Here is an 8156-nt window from a genome sequence, read left to right as displayed (position 1 = left end):
TTTTGTTTTGTTTCGCTAACGGAGCTCACGAGATTTTCTACTTTAAATTTTGTGTTGTGAAGTTTACAAGTTTTGGGTAAAGATTTGATGGATTGTGGAACAAGGAGTTGAAAGAGCCTAAGATTTGGGATGCCCATGGAACCCCCAATATAATATTAGGACACCTAAAAGCCAAAGCTTGGGGATGCCCCGGAAGGCATCCCCTCTTTCGTCTACTTCTATCGGTAACTTTACTTGGAGCTATATTTTTATTCACCACATGATATGTGTTTTGCTTGGAGAGTCTTGTATTATTTGAGTCTTTATTTGTTAGTTTACCACAATCATCCTTGCTGTACACACCTTTTGAGAGAGCCATACATGATTTGGAATTTGTTAGAATACTCTATGTGCTTCGCTTATATCTTTTGAGTTATATAGTTTTGCTCTAGTACTTCACTTATATCTTTTAGAGCACGGTGGTGGATTTGTTTTATAGAAACTATTGATCTATCATGCTTCACTTAGATTATTTTGAGATTCTTAAATAGCATGGTAATTTTCTTAAATAATCCTAATATGCTTGGTATTCAAGAATAATAAAACTTTCTTATGAGTGTGTTGAATACTATGAGAAGTTTGATGCTTGATAATTGTTTTGAGATATGAAGATGGTGATATTAAAGTTGTGCTAGTTGAGTAGTTGTGAATTTGAGAAATACTTGTGTTAAAGTTTGTGATTCCCGTAGCATGCACATATGGTGAACCGTTATGTGATGAAGTCGGAGCATGATTTATTTATTGATTGTCTTCCTTATGAGTGGCGGTCGGGGACGAGCGATGGTCTTTTCCTACCAATCTATCCCCCTAGGAGCATGCGCGTAATACTTTGCTTTGATAACTTGTAGATTTTTGTAATAAGTATATGAGTTCTTTATGACTAATGTTGAGTCCATGGATTATGCGCACTCTCACCCTTCCACCATTGCTAGCCTCTCTAATACCGCGCACCTTTCGCCGGTATCATACACCCACCATTACCTTCCTCAAAACAGCCACCATACCTACCTATTATGGCATTTCCATACATTCCGAGATATATTGCCATGCAACTTTCCATCGTTCCATTTATTATGACACACTCTGTCATTGTCATATTGCTTAGCATGATCATGTAGTTGACATCGTATTTGTGGCAAAGCCACCGTTCATAATTCTTTCATACATGTCACTCATGAGTTATTGCATATCCCGGTACACCGCCGGAGGCATTCATATAGAGTCATACTTTGTTCTAAGTATTGAGTTGTAATTGTTGAGTTGTAAAAAAATAAAAGTGTGATGATCATCATTATTAGAGCATTGTCCCAGTGAGGAAAGGATGATGGAGACTATGATTCCCCCACAAGTTGGGATGAGACTCCGGACGAAAAAAAGAGAGAAAGAAAAGAGGCCATAAAAAGAGAAAAGGCCCAAATAAAAAAAGAGAGAAAAAGAGAGAAGGGACAATGCTACTATCCTTTTACCACACTTGTGCTTCAAAGTAGCACCATGATATTCATAGTAGAGAGTCTCTCATTTTGTCACTTTCATATACTAGTGGGAATTTTTCATTATAGAACTTGGCTTGTATATTCCAATGGTGGGCTTCCTCAAATTGCCCTAGGTCTTCGTGAGCAAGCAAGTTGGATGCACGCCCACTTAGTTTCTTTTGTTGAGCTTTCATATACTTATAGCTCTAGTGCATCCGTTGCATGGCAATCCCTACTCACTCACATTGATATCTATTGATGGGCATCTCCATAGCCCGTTGATACGCCTAGTTGATGTGAGACTATCTTCTCCCTTTTTGTCTTCTCCGCAACCACCATTCTATTCCATCTATAGTGCTATATCCATGGCTCACGCTCATGTATTACGTGAAGATTGAAAAAGTTTTGAGAATCTCAAAAGTATGAAACAATTGCTTGGCTTGTCATCGAGGTTGTGCATGATTTAAATACTTTGTGTGGTGAAGATAGAGCATAGCCAGACTATATGATTTTGTAGGGATAACTTTCTTTGGCCATGTTATTTTGAGAAGACATGATTGCTTTCTTAGTATGCTTGAAGTATTATTATTTTTATGTCAATATGAACTTTTATCTTGAATCTTTCGGATCTGAATATTCATACCACAATTAAGAAGAATTACATTAAAAATTATGCCAAGTAGCATTCCACATCAAAAATTATGTTTTTATCATTTACCTACTCGAGGACGAGCAGGAATTAAGCTTGGGGATGCTTGATATGTCTCCAACGTATCTATAATTTTTGATTGCTCCAGGCTATATTATCTACTGTTTTGGACATTATTGGGCTTTATTTTCCACTTTTATATTATTTTTGGGACTAACCAATTAACCGGAGGCCCAACACAGAATTGCTGCTATTTTGCCTATTTTAGGGTTTCGAAGAAAAGGAATATCAAACGGAGTCCAAACGGAATGAAACCTTCGGGAACGTGATTTTCTCACCGAACATGATCCAAGAGACTTGGACCCTACGTCAAGAAACAAAGGAGGAGGCCACGAGGTAGGGGGCGCGCCTACCTCCTCCCCCAGGCGTGCCCTCCACCCTCGTGGGCCCCCTGTTGCTCCACCGACGTACTCCTTCCTCCTATATATACCCACGTACCCCCAAACGATCAGATACAGAGCCAAAACCCTAATTCCACCGCCGTAACTTCCTGTATCCACGAGATCCCATCTTGGGGCCTGTTCCGGAGCTCCGCCGAAGGGGGTATCGATCACGGAGGGCTTCTACATCAACACCATAGCATCTCCGATGAAGTGTGAGTAGTTTACCTCAGACCTTCGGGTCCATAGTTATTATCTAGATGGCTTCTTCTCTCTTTTTGGATCTCAATACAATGTTCTCCCCCTCTCTTGTGGAGAACTATTCGATGTAATCTTCTTTTTGCGGTGTGTTTGTTGAGACCGATGAATTGTGGGTTTATGATCAAGTCTATCTATGAACAATATTTGAATCTTCTCTGAATTCTTTTATGTATGATTGGTTACCTTTGCAAGTCTCTTCGAATTATCAGTTTGGTTTGGCCTACTAGATTGATCTTTCTTACAATGGGATAAGTGCTTAGCTTTGGATTCAATCTTGCGGTGTACTTTCCCAGTGACAGTAGGGGCAGCAAGGCACGTATTGTATTGTTGCCATCAAGGATAACAAGATGGGTTTTTTTATCACATTGCATGAATTTATCCCTCTACATCATGTCATCTTGCTTAAGGCGTTACTCTATTTTCATTAACTTAATACTCTAGATGCATGCTGGATAGCGGTCGATGAGTGGAGTAATAGTAGTAGATGCAGGCAAGAGTCGGTCTACTTGTTTCGGACATGATGCCTATATACATGATCATACCTAGATATTCTCATAACTATGCTCAATTCTGTCAATTGTTCAACAGTAATTCGTTCACCCACCGTAGAATACTTATGCTCTTGAGAGAAGCCACTAGTGAAACCTATGGCCCTCGGGTCTAGGGCTGGATTAACGAGCTGCTCGGCTCGTTCGGCTCATTATCATTAAGCTCGTTATCGTTAAGCTCATTATCAATAAGCTCGTTAATATTAACGAGCTGAAACCTCTGTTCGGCTCGGTTCGTTATGAGCTCGTTATGCTCGCGAGCTTTCATGAGTACTCGTTAAGGTACAAACAACACAGTACACAGAAGAATCTTGTGATCCCATCAGAAATTCACAATGGCATAAATTTGAAAATTACATTCTAGTTGTAACAACTAACAACACTAGTACGCAACAGCAACAGCACACAAGTCTGGTGGCTGGTGCACCTTTGCATCATTTGAATTTAAAAATTAATAGCAACACGCTACAGCCAAATTGCCAAACCCCAAACACAGAAGGTTTCCATCACAAATTCACAATAGCATAAATTAATAAAAGGACGTTGGAGTCAAAACGGTGGCATAGCAAGACTACTCGAGTCTGGTCCATCACAAAAGCATAAAGTAGCAACACTAGCAGTCTAGTACGCAGCAGCAAACACCAACAAGTCTGGTGCACCTTTCAGTTTGCATAATTTAATAAATTTTAAAGATAGTAGCAACACGCTACAGGCAGTAGTGAATGAACATTCCAGGAGCCCTTCCACCATGCTGCATATGATGCCTTCATGAACTTGCAGAGTTTTCCTACAAGCAAATTTTTAAACAAAGAAAGTAAACTTTCAGGTTTCTCTTACAGTAGTGTAGTAGACCTTAAATAGGAGAAGGTTTAATAGAAAAAATGGGCATTGCAATATAAATAGTACAAGAGAAAGAAAACAAAGTTGCAAAATAAAAATTACAAGTCTCGGCCAGTAGCCAAGCACCAACCTGCTAGTTGCTTTCCACAATAGATTCAGGAAATGGAATGAACTCAACATCATCATCAATGTCATCTTCCTACAAAGGGAAATGTAGTTTCAGTTAGGCAGTCCATTTAGAAATAGTATGTCAAGCTTATAAGTAGTAGACAACAAAGAGCAACTAATATTACCACTATGGTTGTAGGCCTAATGTGGTTTTCTTTTGATCCTTTGATGAAGCTAGAAGCACAAACAAGTGCCTCAACCATGCTTGGGAGTAGAGAACTACGGTAGTCATCGAGAACTCTACCTCCTGTAGAGAATGTTGACTCTGATGAAACACTAGTAGCTGGTATAGTCAAGAACTTCTTTGCCATTTTTGCCACAATAGGATATCTATGAGCATTCAACCTCCACCAGTCAAGTAATGTGAAACTTGGATCATTAATGGGATGAGTCTTGTCTTCAAGATAAGTAGTCAATTCAGATTTGCATGGCTCCGAATTTGTCTCCTCGAGAAAGGATTGAAACCCACTCGACAATGTGGTCATAGATGTAGATGCTTGCCTACTTGAAATTGAAATCTGCTCATTGGTGTTAGAAGCCTCATGCTGACGATTTTCCATCTCATATGTGGCATACAGATCAAAGAACTCTGTTTTGATATCTTCCATCTCACTACTACCCCCCTCTTTACCATACATTTTCTTAAAACAATAGTCCACAAGTTTCATCTTAAATCTCGGATCAAGAATGGTGGCAATCACCATAACATTGTTCTTTAACTTTTTTATCTTTCCGATTTTTGTTTTTTGGCACAACAGTGTTATCCCAATATTTATCAAACTTATTAAGCATGGCTTCCCCCATCATTTTCAAATTGTCATCTCCGGACATAGCATGCTCTACTATAGCAATCTTAACATTCATGATGTATGGATAAAAGATGTTGGTAGTGGGGTAAGTAGATCCTGATAGTATAGTAGTTACCTCAGCAAATGATTTCAAGATGGGTTGAATTCTGCCATATAGTACCCAATCTTCATCATCGGGCTGCCATTCATAATTAGGATCTGATTGTGCATACTCATGGAAAGCTTCCTTATACAAAGTGCAAGCATCTATCATTCTGTATGTAGAACTCCATCTAGTTGCTACATCTAGGCATAATCCTTTTCCAACTTTAATATTAAGAGACTTGCAATCTGGCAAGAAGTTCGACATGCGTGATGGAGATTTTTTCAAGTACTTGACAGTTTCTCTGAGGTTGCCTATCAAAGGCTGCAATGGTTCCATGCCATCATTGACTATCAAATTCACTATGTGTGCGCAGCATCGAACATGGAAGTACTTAGATATGAATTTTGCTGATTTCCTAGCAGTGAACTTGTCCATCAATTTCTTAGCAGCAGAATCATTCGAGGCAGCATTATCCATGGTCATTGTCATGATCTTATCTTCTATTTTCCATTCTTGGTAGCATTCAAAAACAGCTTGAGCTATGACTGTGGCGACCCGACCCGAATGGATCAAGCGCTCTGTGCTCAGGTGTCATCCCTGGATCAGTAATGCTGACACCACACAGTACATCGAAGGATTTATAGCAGAGTGGCAATCACACACGTATTACATCGTTGTCTTAGAGAGAACTCATTACAATAAAAATGGCTTAAGGCCATCTAATAACGATAACAGCGGAAGACTCGGAAGATAAATGGGTCCATCAACTCCAACGGCGTCACTGAGTATACAACCACGACCTAAAAGCACCTTACTCGTCATCTGAAAAGTCTGCAACATGAAAGTTGCAGCCCGAAAACGGGTCAGCACATGGAATATGCTGGCAAGGTAACACATAGAGAGTAATGGAATGAAATAGCTATACTACATGCATATATGGCTGGTGGAAAGCTCTATGGTTACAGTTTTGCGTAAAGCCAGTTTTTCCCTACTGCAAAGGAATAAATTTATTTAACTATCAAGGTGGTGGTTAAACATCGAGAATGGTTGACAGCATTCCGATCCCAATTAAGTAATTAAAACCCAACAACATTAATTTAGAAGTAACGTGATGAGATTCACATGATATTCAAGTACTAGATACTCAAGTTGTCCATAATCGGGGACACAGCTAATCATGATTAGTTTGTACACTCTGCAGAGGTTTGCGCACTTTTCCCCACAAGACTCGATCGCCTCCGTTTGGTTTCTCGCACTACAGGGTGTTTGAGAAGACGGATGACCGAGACACAGTCTTTCAGAAGCGCTAGCACCTTGCATGTGGGTAGACCGGTACACCTACTTTCCCCTACATCTGCTAGTCCACCCGTAAGAGTTCGCACGACTTAGTAAACTATGCCAGAGCCCATAATGGCTTGTGGCTGCACACGGAAGTTTTTAGTATGAATGATCTTATGATCCCTTTGAGCCTGGGTGGCGGTCTGAAAAAAAACAGGCAAGTCCTGATAGACATCAGGTGCCTCAATCCACCCAGATGTGTGTTTAAGTTGCCACCTTAGATAAACCATTAAAATTATCAACTCGCATCTGTCATGGATATCACTCACCCAATCCACGTCTACTAGCATAGCATGGCATAAATAGCAAGCGTAGAAGTAACTCCCAAAGGTTTCATAATAATACAGGTAATAGGTACTACCTCATCTACTTCCCATCCCTCAATTTAATTAGATCCTAATCATGCAATGTGAGAGGATTGATCTAATGCAATAAAACATGGGTTGTAGAAAAGGTATGATCAAAGTGTTACTTGCCTTGCTGATGATCCGCGAGACCTAGGGTTTCAAAGTAACAAGCGGCGCAATCCGGGTGATCTATCACAGACAAACAACAAGCATACAATAAGTACTCATCTAATGCACAGGTAAAACTCGAACAAGAGAACGAACCAGAAAGTTCAATTTAAGAACTCCGGTTGCAAAGAAAGAAAGAACCGAACAAAGAAACGGAAAAACAAACGGCGGAAAAAGAGCAACTCGGTTCTAGCAAGTTGAAACTAGGTCAAATTTTACTGTAGCAAAGGCTTGTTCAAGTTGATTAGACGGAACGGCGGTTTCAAAACGAAATTCCAGGCGCTTGAATCACCTTATTCCGAAAAACGAGCGGGAAGAAAGACTGGAACGAAGATCGGATCTGAGATCGCGATCGCGGAATAAATCCGACGAAAAGAAAGAGACGAACGGTTAAACGAACGGGCGTCGTTAACCGGGAAAAATCGGTGATCACGTTCGTTGAGACGAACGATCCGAAAGAAGAACGAAAACCGATCTAGGGTTTTCGGAAAAGAAACCGAAAAATAAACGGAAAACCGATCTAGGGTTTCGGAAGAAAACCGAAACAAAAACCGGAAGAAAAAGAAAAGAATCGGAGAGAAAACGGAATGGTTCTTTTAGGAAAAACCGGACCGGGGAAGAAAAAGAGAGGCGCGGCTACCTCGGGAGGCGGGCTCCGGGCGGCAGCGGCGGCTTAGGCACGGGGCAGCGCGGCTATGGCGGCGGCGGCGCGGCTAAGGCGGCGGCTTGGGGCTGCGCGCTGCTGCTTGCTGCGGCTTAGGAGAAGAGGGGCTTGGGGTTTTGATGTGAGGAGAGGGGGTGTTGGTATTTATATAGGTGAGGGGAGAGGAGACTTGGGGTAGGGGGCAAGCAAAAGAAAAAGAAACAAGGAAAGAGGGGGGGCTAACCGGCCTAGAGTCCCGCTGGGACTCGGCCTAAAGCGAGAGGCGGCGGCTGCCTGTGCCTGGCGCCTGGCGCGCGCGCGGCTGGGGCTGGGGCCTGGCCGGCCGGCC

At 41.4% G+C, this 8156-nt stretch overlaps 1 long non-coding RNA gene across 1 annotated transcript; it reads right to left on the bottom strand.

Moving 5' to 3' along the window:
- Positions 1 to 4007: 4007 nt before the first annotated feature.
- Positions 4008 to 4909, bottom strand: LOC125540941. The gene is made up of 3 exons (XR_007297413.1): positions 4543 to 4909; positions 4380 to 4448; positions 4008 to 4196 (listed from the first exon to the last, which is right to left on the bottom strand). It is a non-coding gene; the product is annotated as an uncharacterized LOC125540941 (long non-coding RNA).
- Between the last annotated feature and the right edge of the window lie 3247 nt (positions 4910 to 8156).

This window comes from Triticum urartu, chromosome 2 (assembly GCF_003073215.2).
Source record: "Triticum urartu cultivar G1812 chromosome 2, Tu2.1, whole genome shotgun sequence".
In the NCBI taxonomy this organism is placed as follows: Eukaryota; Viridiplantae; Streptophyta; class Magnoliopsida; order Poales; family Poaceae; genus Triticum; species Triticum urartu.
Note: the sequence above shows the minus strand (reverse complement) of the source record. Positions and strands in the feature narration are given on the sequence as shown.